The sequence below is a fragment of the Canis lupus genome, chromosome 3 (assembly GCF_048164855.1).
Source record: "Canis lupus baileyi chromosome 3, mCanLup2.hap1, whole genome shotgun sequence".
Classification (NCBI taxonomy): Eukaryota; Metazoa; Chordata; class Mammalia; order Carnivora; family Canidae; genus Canis; species Canis lupus.
The window spans coordinates 17153441-17168662 of record NC_132840.1 but is presented as its reverse complement, the minus strand read 5'-3'; the positions used below and the strand labels follow the sequence as shown (position 1 = coordinate 17168662).

Sequence of the window (15222 nt, the reverse complement as noted above, 5' to 3'; positions counted from 1 at the left end):
AAGATTTCATTGGCTTCCCCCAATCCAGCCATTGGGATTTAGCCAAATCAGAGCCATCACGGGACCCTGAACAAGAGATGAGCAACATCTGCTAGAAATCGAGGCTTCTCCCCCCATCCACACAGTAAACCACTCTTCCTAGCAAAACAAAATGTTCCCGTTTATAATTTTTTTTAAAAAGAAAGTCATGCGAGGCACCAATGTGGTGCTGAAGCTGGTTGTGTTCAAAAACTCCAAAAATGATAACAAATGTTTTTATTTTATTTCATTTTATTTTCCAAACCATATAGACTTGCCAGCTCAATGCATCACTGCTTGTTTATTCTAGAGCAGCTGTCGGCACCCTGATAATGCTATAGTATCGTTCAAGTGCAGACTGCCAAACCACAGTATATGGAAATCATCTCACAAATTGAAAGAAAAAAAATAATAAAACCCCACTTCAGATTCCATCGGTGAACTTCTGCAAGGAAGAGGGTCGGATAGGGGGTGTGGAATCCTATAAATAGTCTTAAACTTCAGTATTGTTTTAACCAGGATAAAGTGTGACTCGTCTGGTTAATCACAACTAGTATTTGACCTTTACAAAGGTACAATTTATGTTTCATTGCCGAGTGCAACTTGGCGTTTTCTTCTTTTAATTACTAAACTGTGATTCAGAAGTCAGCCACAAGAAAACAGTTTAGAAACTTGATTCCCTATAGGTTTTAGGCACTTTTTATGTATTTATTTGTTTTGACCATGAAAAAATAACCACACATGACAGAGGTAGCCAGCCAAAGACACATATCTCGGCCTTGTGTGCTAGGATTACCCGAAACTTTTATTAGAATCAGTTGACCAAGTCTTGCCCCTGTGTCCTGCATAGAAAAGAGTAAGTTTAGCAGATAATCTAACCACAAAGAAAAATCCCAGAGTTGGGAGGAAGTGGCTCTGCCGTAATGGATAGAGTGTTGTGCCTCTATTTGCCCTATGGACCAAAATTCTACCTACTACAACTTCTTTTATTGTCCTTATATGATTCCTTTCTAGTCCAGAGGAAGACAGACATAGCTAAGCCGTCCTGTGTACAGGGCACTAAGCTTTATCTCATTTAATCCCCACCAGGCCTCAGTGAGGTGGGCAAGATTATCCCCCTTTGACAGATGTGGAAACTAAGCCTCTGAGCAGGGGAGTAATTAGTCCAAGGCTGTTGTGGGTTGAATTGTGTCTCCAAAAGGAATGCAGAAGTCCTAATGCTGGCAGATGTGACCTTATTTGGAAAAAGGTTCTTTGCAGATAGAATTGAGATGCGAGTTATGATGAAGTCACACTGGAGTAGAGGTGCCCCTTAACCTAATATGACCGTGTCCTCCCAAGATAAAGGAGAAGAGGGGTGCATGGGGGACTCAGTTGGTGAAGCGTCTGCCTTTGGCTCAGGTCATGATCCCAGGCCTGGGATGGAGCGCCACATGGGGCTCCCTGTTCAGTGGGGAGCCTGCTTCTCCCTCTGCTCCTCCCCCTGCTCGTGCTCTCTCTTGCTCTCTCTCTCTTTCTCAAATAAAATCTTAAAAAAAAAATGAAGAAGAAACACTGAGACAGACACACAAACAAATGCCTCGTGAAGACACAGACACTCTTAGAGGGAGATGATGTGAAGACACACAGGAAGAATGCCATGTGACCTCGGAGGCAGAAATTACAAGGAAAACCAAGGAATGCCTTACCAGCAACAGTAGAGGCTAAGAAAAAGGCATGGGACAGATCCTCCTCTCCAGGCTTCAGAGAGAGCTGGGCCCTGCCAACATGTTGATTTGGGACTGCCAGCCCTCATAACTGTGAGAGAGTAAGTTTCTGTTGTTCTAAACCACTTTGTGGGAATTTGTTATGGCAGCCTTGGGGCTAATACAAAGGGTTAATATGCTTTGGACACCTTACCAAAGGTGGGTATCCTTTGGCTGGGTATCCTTTCCCTAAGGTGATAAAGAGGGCTACTTTCTCTGCAGCAATCCCAACACATTTCAAAGAATTCAGAAGATAAATGGGAAACATGCAACGGGGATGGGAGAAGCGGGGACTCCCTCCTTGCGGCCAGTTGCTCCTCATGGACCGAATGTTTTCTGCACAACACACACCCTACCAGGTGCCAGGGATTCCAAGATGAGTCAGCCCTGGTCCCTACCCTGGGGAGCAACGATCCAATGACACTGGCATTATTATCCACAATATATGGATGAGGTCCCTAAGAATGGAGATGGAATCGTTAAGGAAATCAATGGAGCTTGGATGCCGAACATCTTCTTAGAATAAGAGATGTTTAAAGCAGTGTGTGATGGCTATGTGGGATTATATCAGGGAAAAGGAGAGGTGGCAACTGAGGACCAACTCCACATAAGGATCTCTGGCAGTGATGTCCACACTGGGGAGGTCAGAGGGCACTGAAGAGAAAGGCTAGCTGGTGCACAAGCGATGCATTGGCAAGACAGCAAAGCCGTGAGCCTCCGCAGGAAGGGCTTGAATGACAGGGTGAGGAGTTTTGTGGGGTTCTGGTAGCCCACCATAGGTTTTGCAGAAAGGATAGACAGGCAGGGTGCCCAAGCTGGTTCTGAATGACTAATCCAGAAGGAGAAGAGCTTGAGCAGCCAGCAGCTGGGCCCAGACTCACATTAGGGTAGTGGCTTTCTCAGATTAGTTAATTCCTCTGGAACCAGTCTAGCCAGACTGGGTGCTGGGGATCCACTGTCACGTAGCCAAACCTGTGGGCCCCCAAGTCTTGATATATCTATCCACCCTTCTCTCGAGGGACATGACACCACCTAAGCACCAACACAGGTCATTTTGATAATGTGCTCTATCATCTCATTTGGCAAGAAAAACCCTACCAATGAGAAACCACACCCCAGTCTGGGGGCCTCTGGGTAGTGGGTTTCAGGAATGAAGAATCATTGTGCTCACACAAAAAATTCTTTGGGGTTCTCCAAAGTCTTTAATATTCACTTAGCAAATAAAGTGCATTCTTCATTGCATGTTGCAATTCTGATTTCTTCTGGATTTAAGACTTACACCAATTGTGTAAATAGTTAAGTCTCCCATGTTTTCCAGCATGTTTATTAAATGTCTGGTTTGTGTCATTTTATGAAGTATTTATTTTGTTGGGCATTGTGTTAGACTTTCACATCGTTTTGAAGCTTTGTTTCTTATCTCATTTAATCCTAACAGCATCGAGTATCATAGTCTCTCATTTGCAGATAAGGAAACTAAGGCCCAGTGAAGGCAAAGGACTCCTGCAAGGTCAACTAGATGGTTCAGTGGAGCACAGGCCTCCAATGCTGGTCTCTTGATTCCAACCTCTGTGTTTTGACTTATTATGCTACTTTACCCAAAAATCAAAAGGTGAATGATGTCCTTATTTCCAGGACCATAAAAGAACATTTATGATCATTTATTGGCTTAGAGAGGGAGAAACCCCTCTCAAAATATCCCGGTCCTCTGACCCCTACCTATTGCCTAACACACAACACACGTACACACAGAAACACACACAGCTGAGCCCATAACAACATCCTCACCCTTGAAAAGGGCCCCAGGAACAGCTTGAAATGAAGATTGCCAATCTTTTAACGCTTTTATCTAAGAAAATATGGGGAGTAGAATCTTTGCAAGGCATTCTAGGTAGTGACACTATAGGTATCTCTCACTCTATGTAGTAATTGCTTCACTGAAAAGTTTCATGTAATTGACTACTGTTAAATCCCATATGATTTAAAATTCATCAGCGGAACTTCTATTGAAAGTAGTTCTGGGGATGCCTTGGTAGCTCAGTCAGTTAAGTATCTGCCTTCAGCTCAAGTCACAATCTCAGGATCCTGGGATGGAACCCCACGTCAGGCTTCCTGCTCAGCAGGGAATCTGTTTCTCCCTCTCCCTCTTCTTCTGCCCCCAACCCCCAGCACGTGCTCTATCTCTTTTGCTCTCTAACACTCTCTCTCAAGTAAATAAGTAAAATCTTTAAAATATATGTAAAAATTTTTTTAATTACCTCCTGTTAGGTCTGTGCATTCCAAATATTTGGGTCTCAGTTTTCTCATCTAAACACACTGAACTAAATGTCCTATGCATTAGTTTCTGCTTCTGAAACTCAAACTCTCTCCTATCCCCCAGATTCTCTAAGACAGAGTTTGTAGATATGTGGAAGTCTAGCATTAAGCTAGAAATGACAAAGAGAGTCCCTCTTTCCAAACACACAAAAACAATTCTAGCCAAGAAAGAGAAGAGAAAATAAACAGATTTCTGAAGACATTATAAAATGTTTATTACACAGACCAGTATGTCAAGCTGTATGCATGTCGTTCATTGGAGTCCTCACTGAGGACGTCAACTATACTCAGAGAGGAACAAAGAAGCTAGGCAAATAATCCAGCCATTAGAAAATAATTCCCTTTCTATACTCGACCTGACTCCAGGTGAGGTGGTGGACCGCTTGGAGAAGTTGCTTCTGGGGAAGGAAAGAGTGGTCTTCCCAAAGACAGACCAGACCACACCCAGTAGAGTGTTGGCTTACAGGCTGGCTCCACCCTGACAGCTGACTCCCGGATGCTGGTAACTTGCCACCAGGACCCAAACACTGGGCAAAACACATGAAGTGTCAGACTTGGTTAGGATTGCTGGATGGGACTCCAAATACTGATCAGCACCACCAAAGACTGACCCACAGTAGTGAAGGCTTGAATTTTATTTAGTTTATCTCTGCCCAATTCTTCTGTCTCTATCTTCGCTGACATAGTTAAAATTACTGGGGTAAGGATAACTCTATACTTTAGTAACTATGTTTCCTTCAGAAAATTTCTAGAATTCTCTAAACCTCCCTTTTCTCATCTTTAAAGAAAGCAAATGGTTGCTATGAGGATCAGATAAGTACACACCAAGCACTACCTCTGGTCCACAGAAAGCACACCATAATTTGGATAACTTTGTGGTTTCTGTTGTAGTAGCAGTGAGGGTGGTGCTAATGGTGGTGGTGGTAGTGATGATGATGATGATGATGATGGTGGTGGTAGTAATGATAATGGTCATAGTGGTGGTGGTGGAAGTTGTTAACTGTGACAGTCTCGGAGCTAAGACATATGCTTATTGGCTATCCACATCCACTCTCCCATCAGTCTCTAGATCTACCCTATCTCTAACCATCATTCTTCTCTTGGTGTCTACATATCTCTACTCACCTAATATGTTTATCTTTCCATCTCCCTTTCTGCTTAGTCCCCTTCCCAAACTGAGTCCTCCAACCCCAGATGCATTCCTCATGCCCCACTAAACCCAGACAGTATACTAGTGGCTCTGTTTCCCTGCCATATGTCACCACTTTTCTACTCCTTTTCCTCATTTAGAGCCACTACGGCTCTTTTCATTTCTAAGCAAATCATGCCACTGATCCCTAGGAGATAGCTGGTGTGAGAGAGGCAGGTCCAGCTATGCTCTTGTGGTTTCTCACAATATGCCATAAACTACTTCTTACTGGTATGGCCTACCTGCATGATGACCCCCCAGTGTCCAACATCTGCATTTTATATTTGTATGGAGTCTCTAGCCCAACTAGCATAGTGACAATTCCTCTTTGCTGGTGGCAGTCATCTCATTTTGATTCCTATCACATTGATATGCAACCCATGAACCTGGAACCCCTGGCTGAGAGCAGCCAATGGTATTTAGAACAATACGTTTTTTGAGAGTACAAGCTTTGAAGTCAGGCCAAGAGTTATATTCTGATCCTGACACTATTGGATGACCTTGACCTTGACTAGTTATTAAACTCCAAATAACAGTTGCCTCATCTATACGGTAGAGATACCAGAACCTACCTCTCAGGGTCAGTTGAAAATTAAATGAGACAATATATTTAAAATGCTGAGGTCAGCACCTAGCATATAACAAATGTTCAGTAAATATTGCCCACAGTTATTTCTCCTTGGCTTAAAAATTGAAAGTATAATCCAGCAATACCTCATTAAAGGTCATTCCTCTTGTCTAACTTCACAAAGATGCTGAAGGCCAAGGTGACTTCAGATGACAGTCCCAGCAGTGGAGGCCACAAATGTAGATCCCGAGGCCTCTCTGATAAGCAGAGGCAGGGAACGGTACAGTACATGGAGATGAGATCTAGAAAAATAAGAAAATTAGGCCCCGTTTAAATTACCTTTACCCAGCATTAATCACAATGAATGCATCATCTGGTCTATTTTTATACCAACATTAGAGGTCGAAGCCAGTGGAGATTTTGAATTTTTTTTTCTCCTTCTCAAATTACTCAGGACTCAAAGTGGAAAAGATGACCTGTTGGTTTGCTGACTGGATATTTTAGGCAAAGTCACAAGGCACTGACTTTTCTCTCCCCAGGACAGAGTAAGGTGATGCTTTGTCAACCACCTGGCTAATTTCATTGCTGTTGACAGGTGATCCTAATAATGTGGTCAGCAGAGTAGGCTGGGGGCTCCTATAAGATCTACTCTGCCTCCTGGATTTCCCATACAGGCTGTCTCCATTGATCAGATATAATCGAATAATGGCTGAAATTCTGCTTCTCGATGGGCCCTATAGGCCATTTCTTTATGACATGACCAAATTGGCCATAGCGCATTCAATTTGTTTTAATGGCCAACCCAGAGGCAATTAAGCGGATTGACCGCGCAGCGATCCAAATTGTCCATTAAGAAGGTGGCCAGAACAACTGGACCAAAGATATGTACGCACCATCCACTTATTTGGGGATGTCTAGACTTGGCTGCGCCTTTAATTTTCTTAAAACCCCTGTTGACTAGTTCTGTTAAATGTTGACACTACAGTTCTTTAGAATGAAGCAAAGCAGTTTTGGAAAATAAAGAGGGATTTCTTAAGATGATCCTGAGCCTTCTGATCTGAGAGAGGTAATAGGAAGTAAGCACCTCATTCGAGCTCTGAAGATTTACAAGGCTATGTGAAATTAAATGCATTGGTGCAGATTGCTACTAATACTCGTTTTATGAGGAGGGATTTATCTTTCCACATTAGCAGCCCCCAAGGTTGTGATCTGTCTCTATAATATGGACCTGCATTTGAACAACTGACAATTGACTTCATCTGTTCCTACTTTGCTAATTCACCCTGCAAAGGAAAACTACTATTGCAGGAATTTTAAAGATGAAAAACACACATATTATATTATTGAGTACAATTGATCTTTGAGTACATGTGCATTTAGATATATGCATTTGATTCTTCTGTATAAATAACAGAGACCCCCCCATGCAGAAAGTCTTGTTTATTGGCAGGGGTAGAATGTGTCTGCTAAGATGTCTTCGCCGAGAAGTTTAGCTGTAGAGGACTAGTTTAATTGCCAGCCGAAACAGGCAAAGATACGTGGGATCATTCAGAACAATCCTTGACTTTCATATTGAGCCTGTCAAAAGTTCCTATTCTCCATTTCAGTTGGCACTTTTCCTTTATATATTTGTCATCAGTAGTCACTGGGCAAAATCAAAAAAGAGAGTGTCAAAGTTAGAGTAACTAGTGAATAAAGAAATACATTTCCATTTCATTCCAAACAATAAATTTCTCCCACTGTTTGTTAAAATTAAGAGTTTCATAAATGGATGTTTTGTGTTTTGGCTTTCAAAACACATTTTCATTACAGTTTCATTTTATTCTCCAGGGCTCCTCCTGAGTCAAGTGTGGCTCTCTCCCCATTTGACTGACAGTGTTTTACTAAGTAGCATGGTTATTAGTGGCAAACAGAGGAACCAAGGCTCAGAGCCTGGGATTTACCTGGGTACTCTGGCTTGGTAGCTGTATCTGAAATGTTAAGAAATTACCTGTAGTCACACTGACCATCTATGCCAAGTACACACAGTCTTGGAGAAGGATAACTCATCTTAGCGACCACATCCCCAATGTCTCAATTCACCTGAGTCCACACAATTTTCTTGAGGCAATATGGTATCAAGGTTAAAAGTGGAAAATATCTGAATTTGAATCCAGTCTTTGCTGATCATGAGCCACATCTCAGTTCCTCCTTTCCCTTAGCTATAAACTAAAGATAACAACAGTATCTTCTTCGTGGTTGTTGTGTGCTATCTCCCGACTGGGTTTTTGATATCTCTCCTGTTTAACAGTATATACTGATTGAACCACTGTGAATACCTGGCACTTAGTATATGTTTGTTGAATGGATGAATGAGGCAGAAACAAGATAAAAATGTCAAGTGCCTGGCACATGGTCATAAATATTCAATATACGTTCATTATTAGTAACAAGACTGATAGATTATATCAGAGAGAGAGAGAGAGAGACCTAGTGTCTGCATCTCTAAAATGGACTAAATTGATACTGCTCTCTTAGAGTTGATGGGGATATTGTAGAAAAATCTGTGCAGGATTCCTGGCATGGTGTTTAGTCTAGAGTTTCTGTAGGCTATGATTATGATTATTATTTAGATGTTCTGGGATCCCTCTGAGACTTTGCATACAGGCAGAAAAATGGAAGAAGTTGTTAGCATTCCTAGATGCTCACCATATGCCAGAAGTTTAACCTACAAAAGTATTTGCATTCCCATTTGCCAGTCATTGAAACTGAGTCTTAGACCTCTAAAAGGTCACGAATGATGCGACTGGGGTGCCAGTCTGCTTTTCTCTAAAGTTGTTGCTTTTTTCAGACCGCATGTCAATTCAGCTAGTCACTTCTGTTCCTCACCTGTTCCTTTGGTGCGTCTTCTTCTCTATAATGGAAGCGAGAGAGAATTCTAAGGATGAAGGCCCATGTAAGGACTACTCTAGTTGCTTCTCCATCGGTTTGAGGAAATGGCAGGAACTAGTATCCTACACCAGCATACAGCAGGGACTCACTAAATGTCTCTTGAATGGGTGGATGGTTCCCTTCTCAGAGACAGTATCAGAAGGACAGACTCTTAAAGCCTGGTCATATTCCCCGGTCCCCACACAAAACTCCCAGAGGCCCCATAAGAAACTAGCACAGTGGATCTTTGTCGTGATATCACTACCATAAATACTTTTCAGGAGGTATCTCATATTTCTTCTCAATTTAAACAGAAAAATTGGTTCTGTGGCCATAAGTTAACATGTCCACGGTCCATTTGACAGTCCCCCAGTTAGTCCCCATTTATAGTCTACGGCAAATTTAACAAGACCTATGAAACATGAACCACCTTATCAACCCCTCTCTTTTCTATGGTGGCACAATTAGCCAGATGATAAAGCTCTTTAAAATGAAAGAAAACACTAAAAAATATTGATTTTCTACAGAGCCATAATATTAAATGTATCATTCCAAACTGAAGTGGGCACTGATTTAGAAGGGACACATAAATCTAAAACTCTCTTGGTGCAGTGACATTTTTTAAGAAGCGTAACAAAAAAAATTATATATATGGAAGCTTGTCTATCATTAAATTACTCAGTTTGGATTTCCACTAATAAAATATAAGGACTTGTTACTATATTAGGCAAGTCACTCCCATTATTAATTTGTTAGATAAATGGCTTCTATATCTTGGAACTTTAAATGAAATGGAATTCACTAATCCTAATTGCTTTGCCTTTTACCAGAGTTTTTTCCCATTAGTTCAGCATGGTTGTGTTCTCTCTCTCTCCCTCTCTCTCTTCCTCTCTCTCTCTCTTTCCCTCCCTCCCTCCCTCCCTCCCTCCCTCCCTCCCTCTCTCTCTCTCTCTCTCTTTTCCACTTGAAGGGAGGAGCCTTCTTCAACTTAAAGCCTTAGGGTATAACTCCATGGGTTTATTAATTATCAGGTATTCATTCAGGGGGGTTAATTAAGCAATAACTTTCTGTTGACTGTAGTATACAAAAGACAAAAGGCTTGGCTTTGCCTGTTGATGAAGCTCCAAGTGTCTGTGCCTTCATTTCCCTGCCTGTGGTTGCGCCGAATGCAAATCTATGACCAGTTCTGGTCTTGGGTTGCCAGGCTGCTCAGAAGGCCAGTTAAAGCCAGTTTATATTGACAGTTCAAGCCACCTTGACATCATTCCAAAAGGAGTCAGCCCTCCTACTCCTTGGGGGTTTTGAGGCAAAATTTTGCTCTCAGAGTCTTCTGCAATAATCACTCTTCTTTCTGTTCAGCCCCAAAGTTAAACATTTGCATTTTCCCTCCTTTCAGCTTTCCTTTTTCTCTAGCTTCAAACAATCTGTGACATACTTTTGAGTAGCAGAAGGTAAAGAGTGACTTTATTCCCCCTCTCTAGGGATTTTGGTGGAATCAAAATAACTCAACATGATAACTCCACAAATTAGGCATTGGTGGCGGTAGTTTGGAATTTTTATTGATAATTTTAATTTCAGAGTACATCTACTGAGGTTTATGCTCAGTGGTTGCAGTTTCCAAAAGCAAAGCAGTGAAAGAATCACACTACAAGGGCAGGGATGGTAGCCTCCTTGTAGGTTGACCAGCAGCTCATCAAGCAAAAAAAGAAAGAGATGAGTATCCTCTAACATAGCTCCATTCATCCAGCCTTTAGTAGGGAAGAAAATGAAGCACCTTCATTGCCAGGGTCTTGGAATGCTTTATAGTATTCTTTTGGGAAGGATGGGACAAAAAATGTGTGAAAAATCTATTCAGCCGAGGCTTCTAATGCTCTAACAAACCCTACTTGCAAATTAGCCACAGGAGAAGATGGAAAGCTGCACCTCTGGCTGGTCATCCCATCATTTCCTCCTCCCCCATCTTCCAGAGTGATTTGAACCAGATGACACCTTATCTGGAAAGACATATAGCATATAGTTTAGTGGTCACAAACATGAATTTGGCACGATTTGCACATGGATTCATGCCATGGCTCTGCCATTTATTAGCTGAGTAACTGTGGGCAAGTCATGAAGCTCATAGAGACCCACACACATATGATCTCATTTTTTCCACTATTTGATGACATAGGTATTTCTCCATACAATAGATGAGGAAAAGAAGGCACACAGAGGTTAAGTAAATTATCCAAGGCAACATGGCTATATCAAAGGTTGCTATGAAAGCAAATAAAATGTTGGTAAAATCCTTGGTATGGGACTGGTCCTCCTGAATACACTGATCCTACATGTATCAGATGATACATGCCAGTGGGCATTGTCATTGTTATATGACACATGCCAATTTAGCCACCTAAATACTCTTTCTAAAGTGAAGGAGGAGGAGGAGGAGGAGGAGGAGGAGGAGGAGGAGGAGAAAAGAAAAGAAAAGAAAGAAAGAAAGAAAGAAAGAAAGAAAGAAAGAAAGAAAGAAAGAAGCCTGTATATGGTGAATTTACCCTTTTTATGTTACAGAAATAAACCTATTAAGTTTTCCTTGCGTGAAATTCTGACCTCCCAACACGCACGCTTCAAAATCCTTCTCATAAAGTTCTCCTATGTTTTACAAAATTTACAGAGTATCAAAGTAGTTATATAGGGAATCTCTTCTCTGTGTGTGGAGACGTACACACGTAGGACCACAAAAGTATTGCTGCTGTACATGTCCTCGAGAAAGGACTTCACCACACTCACGTTGGAGAACAAGAATACGATGGCAGAGGGACTGTCTTCCAAGGAGTACAGTATGGAAAATAGGGCACGAGTAAACCACCAGGGGAATGGAACAGTGCAGAAACCTGACAAACACAACTTCAGCCAGGACGTCACAGGCAACAGAAGCAGCGATAAGTCACGTGCCTCTGGTGTGATATGATGCTCTGAAAATGGCACTTTACCTCTCGGGTCTGCCTCCCCCAAATCCATAACCCCAGTGGAATCATGAAAAAAGAAATCAGACTAGTCCCAACTGAGGGAATTCTACAAAATACCCGGCCAGTAGTCCTCAAAACTGTTCAGGTCATCAAAAGCAAAGAAAAGTTTGAGAAACACAGCCAACAAGAACCCAAGGAGAATGATACCTACTTATAAGGTAGAAACCTGAAACAGAAAAAGAAAAACCTAAAACCCAAGGAATCATTAATAAATGACAGGCTTTACTTAGTAATAATGCACAGATGTCAGTTCACTGATTGTAACATGTGTGTTATTCTGATGTACAAGGTTAATAATAAGGAACCTGCATGCAGGAGGCATGAGAAAAGTCATTTGGAAAATTCTGCTCAACTCTTCTGTATTTCTAAAATGGTTCTTAAGGTCTATTAGTAAAGATTTATAAAAACAAATTTAAAATCACTGTTTAAAATGCATATAAGAGATAGAGGCCCACCTTGCTGACCGTGTGACAAGCTCTCATTACCATGCCCAGACCCAGGCGGACCACAGTCACACAAACACAGGAAGATGAGCATTCAGGCTGATGGTCCTCTGCATGTTAACTCCCCTGCTCTGTCCACATCCTACCTCCTGGAGCCCATTTGGCCGGTGGGAACATCTGTAGCTTTAGGGTCCCCAGAGTAAATCTGGGCTATTTTGGAAGAAAAAGAACCAACCCTCTCTCCAAATGTGTGAGAGAGGGTTGCCTCTCTCTGCTATTCCTCTCGACACCAGCACTCGGTTAAGAGGCTGAGGAAAGAGGCCATTCTCATCTATGAAGTATTTTAACAATAGTTATTAAGTAGTTATTCTGTGCCAGGCTCTATGTTTGGAGAAAGTGGTGACTTCAGGAAGCTTCCAGTCTCCTGGAGGAGACAGGGAGGCTGTCCCATGACTAGGTAACACCAAAGTCTTGATCTTTATATAAGGGACTAAGCAGAGAAGGGCAGGAGGGAAACATAAATCCCCACAAGGACCAAGAGGAAGGGTCTAGAAGGGCTGTGTTCCCATTTGGGGCCCTTCCCATGAGCCCACAGCCCTTCTTCAGATGCCTCATCTCAGGCAGATGGGGAAACAGCAAGCCTCAGTTCAGCCTTTGGGAGAACAAAGGAGAAGCAGTGGTGACCCAGAGACTACAAATGTTTTTGTTAAGCAACCACAAGGGACAACCTCTTTGGTGAGTGCACTTACCAGATGGCTGGGTCTTGTCAGCTGCTTCCAATCAAATCTTGCACCACTGAGTTGGTGTATCCCACATACTCAGCAAGATTCTGCTGAGTGGAGGAATTAAAAAAAATTATAAAAATTATTTTGCTTCATACCTAGAAAGTGTGCTCTTGGGGTTTTGAGGGGACAGAATCCAAAGCCAACAAGAAAGTATCAGAAGAGAGCAACAGGAACTGAAGACAGCACCCTGTCCTGGGCCATGTGTTTTGTTTTAAGTTTACGGTGTTGGAGTAAAGGCAAGGAGAGAAATTGGCTCTTCGAGTCCAAGTTGGTGTGGGCAGAGTGAGGCAGGAAAGGGCTGGAACAAACCATGGGGGCGCTGCTTGGGGAGCCACAAAGGAGGAAGAGAGGGAAGGAGGGGAGGGGACCATGCAAGACATTCACAAGGATCGCAAGGCGCAAAGCTTCAGTTTCTTATTTTAACATTATTTTGCAAATTATAACTCCTCTTGCCTAATTCCAGGTATGAAGAAAAAAGCAAAGACTGAATCCATTCAATCATATATATATACACACACACACACACACACACACACACACACACTGACATATGTATGTGTATATACATATGAATGTTGTCATATATATGGATATATATCCATATATGTGTGTGAACACACATAAATATAAATATATAAAAAATATATAAATATACATCTATAAAAAAATATACATCTATAAAATCAGCACTCATGAGAGGAATTTCAGAATACACACGTTAGTGGAAATTTTATAAATCATACATATGCTACCTCCCTAAAAAGAAGATGGTTTCCTTTTAAAGAAAGTGCTGGAACAACTGTTTTTCTGAGAAGGGGAGGAGGGACTGTGAGGAATGAGACAATTTCTTGTGATATGTTTGAATATGGTGCTGTTGGGTTTTCACACCTCCCTGTCCCCACACACACACAATAAAACACCACTCCTGGGGTTGAAATGCTCCCTCCAACAAAGATAGTAGGAGCCCTCTCCCTCTGCGTCTGAATGACCTGTTTTAGTTTCTTCCTAGAAACAGAACATCCTTTTGGGAACCAGGACAAAGCTTGCTGAGTGAGACACCCCCAAACAGTGCACAGGCCCCTGTGAACAGGGTATTGCAAAAATGCCCAAGTTTGCTGGGGATGATCAGCATCCTCCAGCTCTGCACAACTAGCCATGTCCTACAGCCGTCAGTCTTGTCACACTTGCGTCTCCTTCCAAGACACAGAGCAGGAGTATCTGTCCCTACGAGATACTTAGGAAAAAGGAAAGGTGAAGCTCTGCTGTGAAACAAGCCTTTCATGTGCCCCACGCCAGGCCATTCCAGACAGCAGAGGTGGAAGGGGTCTGATGGCAGCTTTGGTTTAGTTTGTATCCTCCGCACCAAGACACACACACGTGAAGGGGAAGCCCCAACAATCCTCTTACGAAAGCCAGCAAAACTGCTTACTTAGGCTAGAGGCCTCCTGTCATCCAAGGCTCCTCCCCGAACCCTGAGATTAGAATTCCTGAGGATTCCATTTCAGCATCTATACAATGGGGCAGGATAGCCGCTCACTGGGCAGTAGGAGGTTGAAAGAGAGGAGGGAAACCTGGCAGGACGCCTGGAGCTCAAGCCAGCCCAGAGTGTGAGCCTCCCCAGTGCTCTGGATGCTGCACAGCCCCGGGCCGGCAACACGCCTCTGGTGGAACAGACTTTGGCGGCCTGTGAAATTGTTAAGGTCTGGACTTGGGTGACGTCAAGGGAGAAAATTAAATCGCATGCATCTGAGTTGAAACCAAGAGCTCAGGAATTATCTGGCAAAGAATATCTTGATTTGGAAAAGTGCTTCTTAGATTTTATATTTGCCATCAGAAAGGATCAGAAGCTGGACACGCTGAGGTTGAACATGACTGTGTGCTAGGCTCTGGTGACTTCAGGAAGCTTCCAGTCTCCCGAAGAAGAAGACAGGAAGGCTGCCCCACTGGGTTACACAAGTCTCCATAAGGACCAAGGAGAAGGGTCTAGAAGGACTAGGAAGGTGGAGGAGCGGAGTATGAATGCTGAACCTTCCATGGACAGAGGAAGGTGGGGCTGAAGGGAGGAAGGAAAAGCAAGAGGAAGGAGCCGCTCTTCCCTGGAGCTGGGATGGAACACCCAATCCAGCAAACTTCTCCTTCCCAGAGGTGACTTTGGAACATGCGTGTTCCTGCAGCCAACGGACAGTTAGAAATCCATCCATACAATTTGGTCAGAAAGCTATAATTTTCCCTCGGGGAAG

The 15222-nt window shown here is 42.7% G+C and overlaps 2 long non-coding RNA genes across 20 annotated transcripts in view; one reads left to right on the top strand and one right to left on the bottom strand.

Moving 5' to 3' along the window:
* Positions 1-15222, top strand: part of LOC140629701 (uncharacterized) — an 802104-nt gene that overhangs the window by 618928 nt on the left and 167954 nt on the right. The window lies entirely within an intron of this gene.
* LOC140629816 (uncharacterized) overlaps positions 5984-15222 on the bottom strand; it is a 64162-nt gene continuing 54923 nt past the window's right edge. For 2 of the 3 annotated variants that reach the window (XR_012027643.1, XR_012027649.1), the window contains exons 2-3: positions 10630-10737; positions 5984-6135 (exon numbers count right to left, since the gene is read on the bottom strand). This is a non-coding gene — a long non-coding RNA (uncharacterized lncRNA). Of the gene's footprint in view, positions 6136-10629; positions 10738-12946; positions 13053-15222 lie in introns of those variants that run through there. The other variant, XR_012027655.1, reaches the window with a different exon arrangement.